The following is a 20035-nucleotide window of genomic DNA, read 5'->3' as shown; positions in this document are numbered from 1 at the left end:
CGATAGTGCAATCCATTCACCGTAACTGTTGCTGCAGCCTCATTTTCGAAAAAGTAAAGTCCAATGACTCCGCCGGGCCATAAACCGCACCAAACAGTAACACGTTGAAGATAGAAAGACTTTTCAATGATAATTCTTGGATTTTTCGAGCACCAGATGCGAAAATTTTGCTTGTTGACGAAGCCACCGAGGTGGAAATGGGCCTCATCACTCAAGATGATTTGCATTTGATTCACTCAAGTGAATTTTAATAATTTCAATGCGTTGTTGAAGCGTGTTTCGTTCCATTTTTATTAATGGCGTAGTTTTTACTTGTCAAATGTCAAAAAATGACAGCTTTAAAAGTAACATCTACCGAAATAGCGGGCTATTTAAAATAACACCTCTTATTGGAAAACCCTGTACAATTCAGTAGTACATTATTTCTATGTATCTCATAAGGTTTTGCCACCTTTAGCAATGTATTATCTTCTTTTTCAATGATTAGTTTTGGAATTAAATTTCTACTAGGATTTTATTTCCACGAAATAATTTATTGAAAAATGTCAACAGAAGAGTTTGTGTACAGCCTTATTAATCATCTGAACTAAAGCACCTTTAGCAATATAGTGCTCGAAAAAATATTTTATTTACGATTTGATTACAAAACATCGACTTTTTTACTTTCTATAAATATCTAACTGCATGTCCAAAACGGTTGTTTTATCACATCACATTTCTGTATAAATTGAATTCGGTATTATTATTATTACATACGTTATATTTTATAATTGAATTTATCTGATCTAAATCCGTCTCTGTTATTTCAGGAGAAATAGAATAACAAGAAAATAAAGCCGAAACATTTGGAAAATAACCAAATTGCAAAAATCTAGAAATAAGAGTTTCTCTTGAAATCCAATTAGACAGGTAAGTAGACAATGTAATTGTGTTCCTCAATTGTCAAAATGTAATAAACTGTAATATAGAATTACTTAGCATTACATACAGGACGTATTTTTATATTTTTAAAATGATGGCGAAGGAAAAACCCATCTCCCAAAAGAACCTTAAGGTAAACTCAAAGATAATTTGAGCTTCTAAAACCAACTGCAAGTTGTAACAAACAATAAAAAGCAAAAAGACACAATAATTTTTTATTTTACATATTATTATTTAATTATTTCAGAAATAAACCGTATGTACGTATATCGACGATATGTTATTCATTTGGTTAATACGTACTACTGAGAATGTGTTCTTAAGTTAGTCGATTATTTTTCAAACGACGAAATTTATTTGAAACGTGATTTATATAGTGTTTTATAAAAAGGTTTCGGAGAACGCAAATGATCGTAATTTAGAATTACATTATTTGGAATACTACATTTTTTTATTTTTTTTATTTTTATGTGACACCTCACAAGAGTGTCCCTGCCTGTGCAGTGTACAGACAGGGGAACTATGTCACCACCCGGTTGGGCGGCGTTGTGAGGCGGAATAAGGTAGGGGCTGTAGGAAGGGATTTGTTAATGCGGGCCTTGAAGAGGCTCGGATTATAGGAGGGAGGAAAAACAAATGCCGGTAGCTCGTTCCATATACGAGCCGACTTACACAAAAACGAGTCGTAAAAACGGCCCGTTGTCATGAAGCCAACGTCAACCGTGAACGGGTGTTCAGTTCGTTCAGTTTGTCCGTCGAGTTTCGCGCACGTGCACCGGTGCATCAGGAATCAATGCTGCTAGCTCTTTGGAGCAGGCTCCATTGAAATACCTGTAGAACAGACACAGCATGCCTGCATTGCGTCTATGCATTAGAGAAGGCAATAGGTCTGTTAACAACGGATTGTCAATCAGACGGATCGCTCTCCTTTGCACAGATTCAAGCAGGTTTATCAAGTATTTTGGGGCACCAGCCCAAAGGTGGCTCCCAAATTCAATAGTTGGGCGGACTTGAGACTTGTACAGGGTCAGCAGCTGGTCACTGTTGAAGAATCTCCTAGCCCTGTACAAGACGCCCAACTTTTTGGAAGCCTGATTACTGCGGAACTAGCCAAACACACTGGCTGGTTCGTTGGTACGCGCGATCGTCCAGGTGTTGCATTCCTAGAACTTGCCAGTATTTCAAATTTGTAGTTCACGTAAAATGTTTACAATGTTTTAGAATTTTTTTTACTAGAATCGGTATCAATGACATGTCAATGAAATATCTGGAGTGATTATATATATTTTACCGTACGTTAGTACGAATGTAGATAGATTAATTAATTAAAGTGTTAATTAGTAAAGCATTGTGAGTGCGCATTGATTAAAGCACCAGTAAAGTTTTTCTTAAATGACGGCAGGGAGCCAAAAAAATTGTCAATAGTTCAGTTGTGGCAAAGATTATTGAATGTTTGGAGAACACGGAAATTGCTGAGTTTTCTGTGGCGTTTGTTTTGTTGTTTAGTGTGTAAACTGTTTGGTGTGGCGGTTACGGTAAAATATTAAAGGTTTTTCAACCAATACCCAAATGATGACATTCGTGGAGGAGCGGTAAGATCCTTCATTTCGGACCAGAGGAAACAGAAGTACAACTCCTAGTATCCAACTCCTATATTTCCAGAGCTTATTGCCTTCTCACTATCGCCAATGAAAAACCAGCATTTAGAATCGAAATCTTACTTGAAATCGCTTTAGGTAAGCTTAGTGACAATATGTGAATACACTGAAAAATTCCACAAACTAGTGATGTTATCGCAATAGGCGAATCAAGAGAGGACTGTAAAATCAATTGTGAAATTTGAAGTTGACACAACTATGGTTGGAGATGGTGAACATCGAGTAAGGAAGAAATACGATTTACCCCTTTGATGTTCTTCAAAGATGTTGACGGTTGGTTTCACTCACAGGAGATATGATTTATTTTATGCACAAGCTTCCATAACATCCAGGTTGGATACGAAAGACACTGAGGGAACCGAATATATTCACTGCACAGGCTTCTACCCTGAGTTGAGATCAATAACAGCACTGATAACAAAGAGAAGTTCATCAAACAGGCTTCATCAATAAACTGGTTTGACAGTTACTTTTATTGTAGTAAAATGTCTCACAAACGTGGGTATAGTCGGATAATGACAGATACTTTTAGGTAAAATAGGATGGGAAAAATTGCAAGGACAATGTTAATGGAAGATTAATAGTTGCGTCAACAAGTGATGAGATAGTCCTTTTGACCATTGGCAGTTTTTATTTTATTTTAAATTCAAATGAGTTTCTATGTCATGTTGTATTGTTATTATTCTGGAAAATACTTAGGATAAAAACAAGTTAATGACTTTTCCTTGTAAACATCCCCACACAATACGTCCCACGATTTTCGATGCGAGGTTTTGATACGTTAGGCATTTGGTTTTATGATATACCGCATAAAATAATATTTTTTCGTACTTTGCCCGCACATCGCTGTTTTTGAATTTAATAACCTTCTCATCTTGCGTACGACTTTGATGGGAGATATCATGAAATGCCTGTTAAGTATACTTTTTAACATTTTTATTACGAATCTAATTGGGTACTTACCTACCTGTCTTTTTACGTTTACTTGATAAAAATAAAAACACTTAAATAAAATACATTTGATGAGGCTGAAATTAAAACAATTTTTTGTGAACTCTGTAGGTGCAGAAAGCCCTGTTTTCTCCGGTTTCTTTATTATCTTTGGGGATTCTGTGGGGAGGGTATTTTAAATTTAAGGAACGTGTGAACCTGGTTTTTGATGAGAATTATGTTATAGGAGGGATGAAAAACCAAATCTGAGTCTTAAAAGCGAACTGTTCTCGTATAACGAATTAATAAGTATTACTAATGTTGAGCATGGGTTTGGGGTGTCTCGTCGTACGGAAGCTAGTTCTTTTAAACACTATCCATCCGTACTGAATAATAAATAAAAAATAAACTTATCTTATTAGCAAGAAATCAATCTACACTTTATAAAATACGTGTAAATGATTGTATTTAACGACGAAAGTTTTTTTCCATGTACGAAAGGGATGAAACTGTAATAGCCTATAATAATGTGGTATCAATGTTGCAAAATAAGTGGGCTGTAATACGTTTTATGACTTCAAATAGAAGTGATTCATTTGGTGAAATGTAAACTATCATAAACCAAACACAGTCAAAACTCATGATGTCTAAAATGAAGTTGATCAATGTCTGATAAATTCAAATTATTTCTTTATGTTTTCTCGTTTATGTAAATATATTGTATTAAATTTAAATATATATATATATATGTAAAAGCCTATTCAACGGGCGTAAAAAGATACATAATTAAATATCCGAATTATACCGTGCCAGATAAATCATCAAAATATAACAAAAACTTTATTAAGTGGGTTAAGTAGGTTGGGTAAGGTTAGGTAGGGTTTAAATTTTTTTTGCATCGTTTTTAATGACTTTATATCACTTTTTAAATGTGTGTTGAATAGTCACTGTTATCTAGGCATAATGGGCACTGAGTTATATTGAACCGTTTTTACATATTACATTTCTGCATTATTTTGCCTCAATTCTGTATTATGTCTGCAAAAGCCCTACGGGCGTTCTATAGTTATATTAAATAATTGCATTGGAGAGTTTGTTACTTCTCCTCCATTAAAGACAAAAAAATATTTTTTTAACTTTAAACCAAGACAAAAGTGTAATTTATGAAAAATAAATGTGTTTAGTTTTATTTGAAGAATGCACGTACGTTGAAAATTATTTAATGTTTTTTTTTTTAAATTTCATTTAATTGCAAGCACAACCTGATTCCTTCACTTAAGGCGATGCACTACGTAGTAATGAAAAATCATGTATTTTTGGTTTGAAAATTTGGTCGCTTAGTAATGTTTCAGATGATTTAAATAAATACCGCGAGTAAAATACATCTTGTCCTTTGAAATAATCGAGTATTTTTTAGATAAGTCTTTTTATAAGCCCAGAAAAAAATAATTTATAAGGCCAGTGAAAACTGCTTTAAAGTTAAAAATTTCCTTCTTACGAACCCATTTCCGGTTATGGTTTTATTGTATAATGTGACAAATTAAGTTATTTGTAAAAGTATCGAAAAACATTTAAATATTTGTTCCTGAATATCCACAAAATAAAATAAAACGCACTTTTTGGCCATGTTTTTTTCTTGCATAAATCAAACAGCTTTATGGTGTTAAGCGGGAATTTAAGCCTTATCGCCATCTACGTAAGGAGTGTTATTGATGGTGGCTCGATTCAAAATATTACACGACGTAGTGCATCGCTTTAAAACACACCTAAATACCGCAGTGGAAATGTGCGCCCCTTATATCTCTGCTATGCGACTGATTACAGTTTTTTTTACACTAGCTCAACACAGGAGTCTCTGAGATTTTTTTGTTCACAGCCTTTGTCATTTTTGAGGATGTTGTGTGGAGGGATTTTTTAGGAATATGATGGGTGGGTAGTAATCTGGGGGTCAATGTATCCAGAAGTGACGGACGCATGAATCCATCCCTTCCATAGGCGATGGGTTGAGAGTCCGGCTGAAGAGGTCAAACGGTCTCCCTCAACCAGTCTCTCCCGATCCGACCCGCCATACAGTAGGTGGGAAGACGCATCCGCCGCCAAGACCTAGACAAACTTCACCACTTCAACTGTCACTCCTGCTAAGTCACTAAACGTAGCCAACCACTAGGGGTGACGTATGACAGGGGTATAGGTTATTCAAAAAATGGTTCCCGGTGCGGCGGTACCCATACCCGTTTCTCAAATTGTATATTAAGTTTCCAGATGTTGTTTTTCTTAAAAAAAATTAATGTCAGGGTAATTGAAATTTTTTAGTAGCAAAAAAAAATTATGGGAACTTCATTGACAACGTCGCATCAGCGCTCAGACTTCTACTGGAAAATACCCACACTACTTACAATCATGTGCTGTTACTTTACTGATTAGAAAAAAACATATGAAAGCAGAAATAAGTTAACATCATTGTATTGTAATTGTACAACCCAAAGTAAATTGGATCATTATTTGGGTCTGCGAAAAAAATTCCAGCAAAGTATCTGAATTAGTAATCTTAAAGGAATCAATTTTCAAAGGAGGCTGCTCCTTCATCTTAATGAATAGAGCTGTTTGCTGTTTTTGAGGCCAAACTTCTTCGCAGATCGGGGGGAGGTGGGGGGAGATCACGTTGAATTGCGTTTCCCCCTCAGCATCCGTTGCCAACCGTAGATAACTGAGTTATGAAGATTCTTGTAAACAATCATTCATATCTTGAAAGATGGCTCGACTAACATATTGTTTTATTGAATAATTGAGAATGTTTCACAACGAAACAGGACAATGTCAAAGCAGAGCATTGAAGAAAAGTTAAGTTTTTACGATACCTCTACATGAGAGAGTTTGGTTATTACCCATGGCTGTTTCCAACAGCGTTTATCTTGGGAATGCTGGGTGTATGCAGCCTTAGTTCCAGAAGGGATGTTGCATTACTCCTGATGGCGTATAAGCTTCTAAACAGTTTGGTATCAATACCAGACATTCTGGCTAAAATAGGATTTTATGTCCCGGATAATTTTGCGCGAGGCCGCCAACACAGGCTTTTGATTCTTCCTAGGTGCAGAACTTACTTACCAATGGTGATGTCCTTGGGAAGAATCAATAGGTTAATTAACTTCCTCGCAGGAAATGTGGATATTTTCCACATGTTCTACAACGTATTTAAACGTGAAATATTATTATTCAATACTTAAAATTATAAATCTAAATTTGAAACTTTTTTCTTTGTCCCACTTGTAAATGTACCTATTTGTTATTCACTTTTTTGTAAATGTTAATTATCGATATTGCAATGTTCTGGTTCATACTGTTTTTGCAAATAAACAATAAATGAAATAAATAAATAAGATAAGTAAAGAAAAATAACAAACAAAAAACAAGGCTAAGATCTTAATCTAACCTAACCTAACCTCACCCATTATTCTATAATGTTCTGTTTTATCCGGTGAACTTTAAAAACTTACATTAAAATCACAACAGACATCGATTCTTCCTAAATTTTCTTCTAAATATTAAAAGTTCATTTTAAAAAAAAATGCATAAATTCGTTATTATTATATTTTTAATATAAACCCCACACAGGAGGACCCGATGAAAATAATTTCCTTAAGGGCTTATGTAATCTTTTGGGATGCTGTGTGGAAAGTCTTTTTTAAGGACAGTGAGGAGAGGAAGTTTTGGGAAGGTAAAAGGTACGATGGTAGGGTAGGAATATAGAGATCAATGTCCAGGTGTGACGGACTGCGGCGGAAGGCGATGGGTCAAGAGACCAGTTTGAGCTACCAAACTAGCCTTTCCCGATCTGGCACACCACGTGTTGGGTAGGCGCATCCTGAACACACTACCCGATAAACCCGGGCACTGCTAGATCACTAAACGTAACAAGTGAAGTGACTTATGGCAGAGGTGTTGGTTATCAAATAAATTGTTCCCGGGGCAGCTGTACCTAGACCCGCCTCACAAATAGAAATACGAAGGACCTTTCTAACTTCCTAACTAGGAAACATTTTTCATAAGTGAAGCTGCAGGTCTACTTCAACAACGACACTCTCCCGAAGAGTCCCGATGGATTGAGTGGCAAAACTGGCAGATTACAGACGTAGAAAACAAGCGCCTTTGTATGGACCCAACTATTCAAATGGCTGCAGGGTTCTCCCTACCTCGTAAGACGCTATTCTCACTTCACATATAAACAAATGGGTTATAAATGCCTCGGAATTGTGTAATTGTGTAATGTAACAAATATAAACCAGAGAAAACATCGTAGAGGAACATCCTATCGATCGGTTTCCTGGAGGTTCGTCTGTGTTGAATCAAGTGACTTCCGATGCCATCGACTGGCTGAATAACCTTGGCATTCCAGAACGGCCTCCACCATACAAAGAAGAATAATTTGAATGAAGCAAGACGTGTCTCACTATGATAACCAGATGAAACAGAACAATGACAAAACAGAACATGATAGAATATTAGGTTAGACTCGGTTAAGTTAGGTTAGGTTCAACAACTCGGTTGTGAAACGATTTTACGGCTTTTTCGGCAACACGAAAGATACAACAAGAGATTACTTGAAGAGACAACAAGACCCATGTTCACTCCTTAATCTCCTCAAAAAGATCCACTGCACTGCATACCCAAAGATGACTTAGGCCTCTGTTTCAGGGCCTCCTCTGTGTAGTTATATTTTCCTTGTCAAGCTGGCGATCCCTAGAAAACCAGACCTTTCCATTTTTAAGGTGGTGTATGGAGAAGAAAAAGGAGTGGGTGGTGGAAAAGGGCCTTTGAACATTTAGATGAAATGTCAGGAGTGCGCTTGAGGGGAAGTGATTGGAGAGGATTCCGGAAATAAACGCCCGATTCACAGTATTAAGTATTACGCATTAGAATTAGAAATAGAATTGAGGAGGAGTGGGATTCCAAGGGAGATTTTCAAATGTCACTAGCCATTAGCTGTATCTATCCTTAACATAAAGCGTAACTTTGCGAAACATCTTTGAACCATTACTAAAATCATGGACACGAAAATGTTATAGAACTTAAATTAGACCATTATAATTCTATAACCATCATTCACACTCACTAACCAATAGGATGCATTATCTAGGCAACAAATTTGGGGGTACTTTTGAGATATTTAATGACTCCATTTATAGAACTAAGCGTAATCTATATCAGCATTCGCGGAATCCTACAAATTATGGCAGCATTGGTAATGTAGTTTAGTGATTTGTCTTATGTGTGGTATTGTTTCTATATTATTTTATGTTACATTTATTATATTAGTATGTACTATAAACATTTTATAATAACTCTGTATTTGATCATTTTTAAAATAATGAGTAATCAATTACCTTCTCCCACCGCTTATAATTATATTTTTGTTTATCGGTACTTATTTGTCTTCTTCTATCTTCATTTCTTATGTGTTAGTTTTCAGTATACTTATTTGTCAATTAATTTTGAGTTTACTTATTTGAATATTCTTATGTGTTAATTTTCAGTATATCCCTTTGTTTATTATTCAGTGTATATTACAGTACATTTATTTGTCTATTCTTAAAGCGAAGCTTAATGCTAAATCACTATTTTGATTAATCTTTATTAAGAATTGGTGTATATTATGAACACCAAAAAATATTCTTTGGATAAAATAAAGGTTTTTCTATCGTTTCGCTTAGTAGAATACAAATAAAATAATAAATTACTTAATTAAAAATATAAATGTAAGGTACTAAAAAAACTATTTTTCAATAGAAATGTAAGAACGCGTAAAGGAAAAAAAAACTTACAAATACAGTATTATAGCTAAGATTATCTGTGACAGTTTCACTTTTTTGCTTTATTATAAAATTATTTCAAAAATAAATAAAAACCAGTTTTGTGCTTAAAATCTAACGTTTCTAGATTCCATTTGTCAAGCGATTTTAATGCCTATTACCTACAATATAAGGTATACCAAAAATATACACATTTTTTGCTTGTGGCTTCTTTTTGTGTCAATTTCCACTATACTTTTTTAAAAATTATTTATTAACCAATAATAATTAACATACTATATATTTTTTTGGTATAATCCATATCACTAGGCTGAGCCTGTTCCGAGGTGGCGGGAGTATAATCTAATTTTAGATAATGCGAATGTACATAGAATCAGAGATATAAATAAAAGGATATATATAGAAAAGATAAATAAAAAAAGCTAAATAATTAGGTAGATTAATCAAAAACATAAGAAATAATGTAAATACAAAAAATGAATGATAACAAAAGAGAAAAATACAGGCGTGGAGTGTGCTATAATTTATGGTATTGTAGATGTTATCTGTCCGCAGTATACAATGCCTTTGTTGACTATCCATGTGTGGATTTTGTGTCTTATATTTACACTTGTTGACAGGTCTTTAATTTCTTTTTCCATTAAATTGAAAATCTTTGGAGATAGATTATGAAAATGTCTTTGTCCATAAGTGGTATTTGTCTTATCTTTTTTTTTTTATAGTGAATACCTCACAAGAGTCCCAACTGCTCCCGTCTGGAGCCAGTGAGACTATGGCATCCCCAATTGGGGGATGTTGTGAGGCTGAAGGTAAGTGGGGAAGGGAAAGAGGAAGGTGGGGAAGTACCTGGCTATTCAGATCTAGTCACCAAACACGGCTAAAGCCATTTGGAGCAACGTTTCAATTCTGAATGGTGGTCTTACACCAGGGCGATACTGGTAGTATCTTCCACTCTGGAACGTGCCGCAAATATACTATATATTATTTTAATTAATTAATTGTGAAATAACACAAATTAATCAAATAAAATTTATTTGCGCACGCCGGGTTCGAACCCGCGACCTTCGGAATGGCAGTCCAATGCGTTACCACTGGACTATGCCGGCCGTCTGTTCATTCTTAAGTGTTGATATATTTGAAAATATTCCAAATATTGTCATAAACACTAATTAATTCTGTAAATAAATCAAATAAAATCATAGTACAAGCGGGAACTAGGGAATCTACATTTCTATAAAAAAATAAACCCTTTTACCACTTTCGGCAATTTACGTGTTTTAAACACCGGGACGCATTTTAAAACATTAAACAGCTAAAATTAAATTAACCCCATAGCGAACAATTAAAAAAAATCACCATGAAATTTTTTCTTCGGATTCAATTTTCTAGAAAACAAAAAAGTTTTACAACAACATCGACTCCATCGATTCACCAGTTTCCCGTTTGTACTACGAGTTTCTGGACACCGTTTACAGCAATAGTAACATGATAGAATATAACGGGAAAGCACGCTTTACAAACTCTTTTTTATATACATTTCTAATGTTAGTACCACACAAAAGTCCCGACTGCTCCCAACCGCCTGGAGCCAGTGAGACTATGGCATCCCCAAAGAGGGAAAGGAGATGGGGAAGAGGAAGGCGGGGAAGTGTCTGCCTCTTTTCAAGCAATTTGCAAATTCATTTCAAGTAAATATTCATTTCTGAATGTGGTCTTACTTACATCAGGGCGATTTAGAGAATATATGCCACTGTGGGCCTCGATTCTGGACGTATTCATTCCACTCGAACAACGAGTGATTCGACCCACTCGTTGTTCGAGTGGAATGACTTATGTACTTATGTGAATGTAAGTATTTACCTTCGACGAGAATTTAGAATAACAATGACGACCAAACAGTCACACGTTGAGGATAAAGAGGCTTTTCAACAATAACTCTTGGGTTTTCCGAGCCCCAGATGCGACAATTTTGCTTGTTGACGAAGCCACCGAGGTGGAAATGGGCCTCATCACTCAAGATGATTTGCATTTGATTCACTCAAGTGAATTTTAATAATTTCAATGCGTTGTTGAATCGTGTATCATTCCATTTTTATTAATGGCGTAGTTTACACTTGTCAAATGTCAAAAAATAATAGCTTCGAAAGTAACATCTACCGAAATAGCGGGCTATTCAAAATAACACCTCTTATTGGAGAACCCTATATATAAGCAAATAATGGTTTTCTTACAATGTGATGCAAGAATTACAACTGCCAGGTGCAAGCGGAATTATTATGATAACTGTACCAAATTACGCGGTGAACTATTTTATAATCAACGTGACACGACGAAGGTCTCGTAGTTAAGCATAATGTTGTCTCTGTTTTATACTTAACTTAGTCAGCGTAACGAAGTCTTGTTTTAACTCGAAAATTTCACATTTCGTCTGTCTGTAAATTTGTTTGTGCGTTGCGTTTCCGTTTTCAAAAATCTGTTGCATCCAAGAGAGCCTTATGTTTACTAGTCGGCTTTGACTTTAGTTCACTTAAGATTCTTTTTTGAAATGTGAATCGTCGTGTTTATTTGCACTTTCTTATTCGCTTTTTTTTCAATATTATAGTACTTAACTGCCTGAAGAAATTTTGAAAAAAATAATTGCTATTGAGATAGTGACGTTTCTTTGTATAAATTGTATAATTATTTTTGCATGGAATATTGCACCAGACTACCAACGGTTCCAACCGTCTGGAGCCGGTGAGACTATGGCATCTACAATTCGGGTATTTTGTGAGGCTGAAGGCTGCGGGGAGGGGAAGGAGATGAGGTAGAGGAAGGTGGGAAAGTACCATGCAATTCACGTGTCGAAAATATATTACATGTTATTCTTAATGAATGAATAGTGAAATAACACAAAATACTCAAATTTTACTTGCGCACGCCGGGATTTGATCCCGTGACTTCCGAATTGCAAGTCTGCTGTCATCCCGACTTACTTAATGAAATCTGGAGAATACATGTAATTAAGACACTAGTTTAAGTCGGTAGTTATAAATCTTACCCGTGAGTTAGTAGATATTAGGGTCAGATGTAAGTCACTAGTTTTAAGTTATTCGTTATGAACCTTAGTCGTAAGTTACTAGATATGAGTCTTAGATGGAAGTCATTACTTATTATTTATCTTAGTTGTTGGCAAGTTATATTTATTTTGCAATACATATACTTGTACAGGGCCTTTGAGGTGATTTTTTACAAAAACGGCGCTATATAAAACAGCGAAATATTATTAGTATCATTATTACCCCTCGAACACGGAAGGCATCAGAAAAAAGGAACATAAAATATTATTTGGTTCATAATTAGGTAGATTGGAATTTTATTACCTATTGAAAAATCTTATGAATTCAGAGAAAATTTTGGTGTTGATTTATAAAAAAAGGATAATTGGAAATCACGCACAAAGATAAAATTATTGTTAAAGTTCTTTTTCTTTTTTTTGTTTGTTCTATCTCAAGGTGATAAACGCCCATTTTCTCGAATAGTAGATACATTTTCCTGTGTATATTAAAAGTATGGGAAAGCTATCACATTATCAAGATATGTCACGTAGTGGTAGACATTTTTAAACTACTTTCCGAAAACGTGCCAAAACGTCTCACGAGAAAAGTCTTTTATAATAAAGCTATAGAGGATACAGCATGGCGATGAAATAATATTTCATTGAAATTTTTTTCACGTATTTCAAACCCAGTTAAATCGTTAGATGTTTTTAACAGATTTAACCTAATCTTTATAGACTAATTCAGTTTTCGAACAAACGGTCATTACCCGAGGATTTAATTTGTCATATAGTCCCTTACTGCCATGGTGAGGAATATGATCTCAATGGTGTTAGAAAGAGAAAACACCATGTTTTATATTCAAATGTCAAAGGCACGAGTACAACAGAAGATTTAAAACGTACAACTCCGCAACGACCGCATTTCTGACAAAGCGCTGTTCAGACGTCGTTTGTCGCCTGACAATTATTAAATGTTTATAATACATTTATGAATGTTGTATTTCTATTTGTGTCTCTTTTTTTGTCTGTCTTTTTTGTACATGATTTACAGAGATAAAACAATATACAGGAATAAGATAAATATGATTTAAGATTTTCACGGCCAAAATTATTTTTGTTATTTGTTTTTGGGGTATTATGCCGTGTTGCGCTAACTCCTTCTTTAGCCAACGTTTCGGACAGCATTGCAGTGTCCATCATCAGGGCAGATGTGTTATTTTACAAAATAACACATCTGCCCTGATGATGGACACTGCAATGCTGTCCGAAACGTTGGCTAAAGAAGGAGTTAGCGCAACACGGCATAATACCCCAAAAACAAATAACAAAAAAAGGAATAAGATAGTTCATGTTGGGTACCTATGATATGTTTCCTTGTAATATCTGCTAAGCGGTATGTTTATTCTTTAATTACTAGGTGACGTGTGTAGTGTATAGGTGTGTGTATGTAATGTATGTGTAAGTGTGTATGTGTGTGTGTGTGTGTGTGTGTGTGTGTGTGTGTGTGTGTGTGTGTGTGTGTGTGTGTGAGGGTGTGTGTGTGTGTGTGTATAAATGCGCATTGAACAGTTTAAATCATTGACATGATGCCACGTTTGAATTTGGGCAGTGAATCCGAAAAAATGTCATATGTGCTATACAATGCTCGGTTAATTGGCGAATTAGATGGTACATTTGTTTTATAATTAAGCGTGTGGAATAGCACTGTATGTCGTGTACGTCTCAAAGTTACGTTAAAATTAATAAGGGGCAGAAGTTCGGTACAGTGGATGTTATTGCTTTAAATTCTGTGTACCTATAAATATTGAGTCAGCTACTGCTCGTCTTTGCTGCAAAGTTTCTAATTGATTCCCACTTCCATGATTCCACTTCATTGATTCATTGATTCAATCAATAAAACAAAATTGAAATTCAGATATATGTACTTTAAAATGTAACGTTTTCTCCATTACTTTGCTGGTGGATAAGTTGAAAGAAGCGAAGAGAGTATTATTTTGTAAGCACAGTAATTTCGGTTTCATGACTTCAGAGTTAAGATAGTGCTTTGGCTTCTTTTCTGGGCGAAGGAAATGGGCCGATAAAGGGAGTGTTATTTTAACTTCTGCCGATACGTAGCCAAGGAGAAATTGAGCAAAACGATTTTAAAATTTATTTATAGGCTTAGATAATTTTTTATCAATTGATGTGTCTAAAAATTACCCCTGATAACATTTTTTACATGACAGCAGTGAATTCCTTGATTCGTCATGAACATAATATTATGTGTATTGAGTTAGGTTAGGTTAAAAAATAATAATATGTTAACGCATTAATTCCAAGTGGAAAATAAGTACGTTCTCTTGTGTTGCACTCGTGAGAGATTGGAACGTTGATTTAAATGGTTTTAGCTATGCTTAGTTACCAGATCTGAATAGAATGGTACTTCTCAACATCATTATACCCCATCTATTTTTCTCTATCCCCACTTATTTCAGAATCACAATATTCCCCAAAACTAAAAAATTCGTTTGTCCCAATTGCTCCGGGTAGTTGGGACTCTTGTATAGAATCGCATTAAAAAAATGCGAGTATAGTGATTAGTTTTAGTCTGGGAGACAATCTCAGTATCGCCCCTGTGAAAAATTACTATTCAGAATAGAATAAATCTTAGATACGTTTTATAGTGATTTGTTTTTGGGTTATTATGATCAGATTACACATCTGCCCTGATGATAAACACTGCAATTCTGTCCGAAGCGTTGGCTTAAGAAGGAGGTAGCGCAACACGGCATAATAACCCAAAAATAAATCACTATAATACTTTTGGCCGTGAAAATCTCAAATCTTACCTTATCTCTAAAAAATCCTAACCTTCCCCTTTCACTTCTCCTTTCCCTTCGCACAAGTTCGTAGATTCACAGAATTCTTGGCCTATATCACAGTACTATTGGCTTTAAGCAATGGGAAAATAAAACATTTTGGCTAATATTCAAAATAATGTTTTTCCAAAAAACTTACGTAATTTTAAAAAGCATTTATTTCTATTTAATATTCTGTTTGTCTTTCACTTACCTATCTCAAGGCCAAAAAAAAGATTTTATAAACAAGAAAAATATTTCTTCAAATTAATTACGAACAACTGAAAATCCTTGAATTATAAAAAATAATATTATTTCTCAACTCAATTTTTTCAGACATTCTTAAAATATTTTTTTACACCTCGGAGGCGTTTAAAATTGAAAATAAAATAAATTTTAGCGATAAACATGTTTTTATTTTCACGGAGTTATTTCTGGAATGTTCCTCATGCAATGGAATAGAACACACTAGAGAAGTAAATACTCATATAAGTAATACTCATATAATATAAAAAAATACTTATTTTTAACAGATAAATTATGCGATTATTATAAGTATAATTTATAATATCTTATAATAATAATTATTATATTACATAAGGTCCGATGCAAGCATTGTCAAGTAAGAATGATTTACATAAATATTGCGGTGTTTCGTGTAAATACTAACAAAGAGGACCTGATCAACGTGTTGTTAGTAATATTAGTTGTATTGTTGTGAATTGATTGTATTATCATGTTAAATAATATTTTGAGAAAGAAAAAAAAATACACGCAATGAAATTATATATTGATTTGGTGTTTTAAGTAATTAAAAAATTCTGTACCTGTATAATTTTAAAGTTTTGTACAAATTAATGATTGTGGTAAAAAAAATTTGAATCTATGAGATCAATATATTTTTTTTTGCGTGGAATATTCCCAAATCTAAAGGTTATTCAATAATAATATTCTCTACATATTCATTTTTTTATAAATAAACGTCAATTAATTTTTTTTCTCAGTTTTCAAATGAAAACACAATACAAATATAACCACGTTGCAAAATGTCTACGGCAGATATAACCAAGCTACCCGTAAAATTTGCAAATGGAACCTAGTTTTTCTAAAATTTTAAAATATTTTTTTTTAAATTGATCTTAAATTGCAAATGGAACTTTGTTGTTCTAAAATTTAATAGATATTTATTTTTTAAATAGAATTACGTTACTCTTAAATTACGATTGAATCTTGTTGTTCTAAAAAATAAGTACTAAAGTATTTTAAATATAACTATTACCCGTAATTATCTGCAAAATTAGGTAGAAGTTGGACATGTTTTAAAAAATGAATCATTCTTAGAAACTTTGTGTAAAAAAAGTCTTTTTTGCTCAAAATATCAAATAGTTGTCTCAAGAGTACGATAGGGTTCATTATGTAAATGTGCGAACCATTTCTTTCAAATTCGTTAGCAATTGAACAAATGCGAGCTTTCTTGTCGTTTGTTAAATTTTACAAGCACAAACCTCGTTTGTCCAAATTCAATGGAATTTATATTCCCACGGAACAGAGAGAATCTTGAGTTGATTATTTGAGAACAGCAGAAGTTAGTAACTTCAATTTGTCCCGAGTGTTTTGCTCACATTTGAATTATTGATAGAACAGATCTATTTTCCAAATTTTTTTAATAAACTTTGTTCTGGAATGATTTATGGAAACAAATGGTTTTATCAACCTTTCTTTCTCTTGGGTTGAGGACGTTAAGGTGCTGGTTACATCGTTAGTACCTTTTAACATTTGCTTCACCTTCCATAATGTTAGATACTTTCAGTATCCCCCTGGTGAAAGATCACCATTCAGAATCGAAACGTTGCTTAAAATGGCTTTAGTCGAGTTTAGTCACCAGATATGCGTAGCTTAATAACTTTCCAATCTTTCTCTTAGTATCTTCTTCCCTTCCTCACTTGCTTCAGCCTCATAAGTCAAATACAGGATTTTTCCAATAAGAGATGTTATTTTGATATTCAATGGTAAAAGATCAATGGCTTCGTTGCTTGTGTGGCACGTAGTGCCGTCTCGTTGAAAGTAAACGTTATCCAGATCAATACCATCTGATTCCGGCCATAAAAAATATTAATAATCTCTCGATAGTGCAATCCATTCAGCGTAACTGTTGCTCCAGCCTCATTTTCGAAAAAGTAAGGTCTAATGACTCAGCCGAACCATAAACCGCACCAAACAGTCACGCGTTGAAGATAAAGAGGCTTTTCAACAATAATTCTTGGGTTTTCCGAGCCTCAAATGCGACAGTTTTGCTTGTTGACGAAGCCACCGAGGTGGAAATGGGCCTTATGACTCAAGATCATTTGCATTTTATTCACTCAAGTGAATTTTAATAATGGCAATGCGTTGTTGAAGCGTGTATCGTTCAGTTTTTATTAATGGTGTAGTTTCTACTTATCAAATGTCAAAAAATGACAGCTTCAAAAGTAACATCTACCAAAATAGCGGGCTATTCAAAATAACACCTCTTATTGGAAAACCAATAAATTAGGGATGTCATATTCCCACTGCTGTCTGCAGCAATTGGGACTCTGTGGCATTCTGATTGAAAATATATATGTAAAGATGTACATATACAGGGTGTATCAGCGCGAACTCGAAAGACTTTAACCAGCGATTTCTGAGAAAAGTTGAAGTGAAATTGTACATGTTATTTTGGTAGCCATTAACATTTTTTTCAATTAAAAAAATCATCACACGTCGCCACTGGGCAGCAGCACCGTATAGACGAGACAGAGTGCTTTTCACGTGATTGAGACGTGTGGTAGAATTTTGTTTAACCCTTCAAGCCTCTGGCATATTGACAGCTATAATTAAAGATGCTGTCAGAAATATTTCCGTTTCCAAATAAATGTAATATTTACGAACGTAACCGAAAACTAAGAACCGTTTTTGACAGGTAATGAAATATTTCATTCTAATTTTATCATTGGAAATAAACGTACAATTTTGAAAATATTAAACTTTAAAAAAACGAACACATAAAGTTAAAAAAAACGGAAATCCTTATGTTTTTTTTCGATTAAACACTGAATTAGTATTACAGATAACAAAAAATACAAATATTATTAGAAAACGTAATATAAACATATCACCACCGAAATTTTAAAAATTTCAGAAAGTTTTATAATTTTTTTTCAAATTGCTTTAATTATTCTGTTGTTAACTTCTATTTTTGAATGTAAGGTTTAGTATTTTCTCTATCTAATACTGTTCAGTTCCTATTTCTAGCTACGATGGTAAGGGAAACACAACAATTTCCATGAGACCTTATGAGCTGTTCCGAAAAACGAACAATTTGACTATACGGAAAATAGCTATTTGTTCCCAAAACCGAACAAACTAATCTGAGGAAGTAATTGAGAAGAAAAAACATCAGACAACCAATTGACATCCACATTTTTACCTACTCCAAATATGCTAAGGAATCGATGGGTCAAGTTTTTCTGATACGTTGCTGATCCTGGAATTATTTCTATAGATATTAATAATTTTATATTAAAGTGGACGAATAAAAATGTTATTTATTTTCGCAGTTGATTAAAAAGACAGGTTTTCTTATTTATATAAAATGTTTTAATTTTTTTATTAAATTAAATTATAGACAAACATTCCTTGGTTACGAATAACCTAAAAATATTTGAAAATCTCATACTACCATATGTTGCTTGTGTAATGGTGGGAGACTTAGCAAGCCGAGGAATTGAACACACTACGCCTGGGTGGGACCCAAACGCGATGTCAACGCAGCCACCGACCGATTGCTTTTAAATCTAAGGTAGATTTATAATTCTCTTTCTTGATGAGCCTTCCGGCATCCAGCCTTCCTCAAAAATCCAGTTTGGTCAATTATTAGTTTTTCTCTTAGTTCTTTTCAAGGTTCCATTATAAGCTATCGAAAAGAGGAAGATTGTTTGAAAGGGATATATATTTACGAATGATAGAGAGAGTACGTTAATCAAAGCGTTCAAAAATGGTACAAAGAAACATTATAATTAATGGGTGTAAGCGAGAGTCGTGAAAATTTTAATAAAAAACAACTTATATAAAAAAATCTCTTACGACGAGACATTACCCTAAAATTAAGTTGGAATCTTAAAACCCAGTAGTAAGAGTGCAAAGATGGTTTGAAAGGGAGATATGTAAATACAAATTTTAGAGGGAGCGCTTTAATATAAAAAACGATAATAATTATGCGAAAATGGTGAAACTATTTGATAAAACACGACTCGTTTGAAATAGATCAAAATCTCACAACAAATGCTTTAGTTGCATTGAAAGATACACTGTGAATTTTTTCAGGCCTATAACATATTAAATAACAGAAAAAACGAGTTTTAAATAATTTTCGGAGCTTTGCGATATTTTTCTTCAAAGAGAATTTCATTCAATTAAAGTTATGGCATAAAAAATGTATGGATATTAGCTTCAAAAATATATATATTTTTTTAACTTATGAACTTAAAGAGTTAACGAGAAACTTGTTATAAATCTGTATAAATTGGGTATTCGGGGGCTTAACGACGCAAGTGAAGAAGTCATACACAAATAAGGCGACGCGCGGCCCTGCTGTGTTGAACGGATCTACGGTTGAATTTGCCCAAGTAAATTTATAAAATAAAGTGGGAATCTTAACGGCATAAGTGATGTAAAAATTACTAAAATAAAATTTAAAACAAAAAATAAAATGAAGTCGTGTAAAACCCCGACTAGCAGGCTTAAAAAATCGATCTTTCCGTGAGGATTATTTTTAATTATTTCCGATGAACGTATTACTAAAATCTCAAATGTTTCTAGGGA

Source organism: Hesperophylax consimilis, chromosome 24 (genome assembly GCF_061612785.1).
Source record: "Hesperophylax consimilis isolate HC1 chromosome 24, BYU_Hcon_1.0, whole genome shotgun sequence".
Taxonomy (NCBI): Eukaryota; Metazoa; Arthropoda; class Insecta; order Trichoptera; family Limnephilidae; genus Hesperophylax; species Hesperophylax consimilis.
This window is presented reverse-complemented; position numbering follows the sequence as displayed.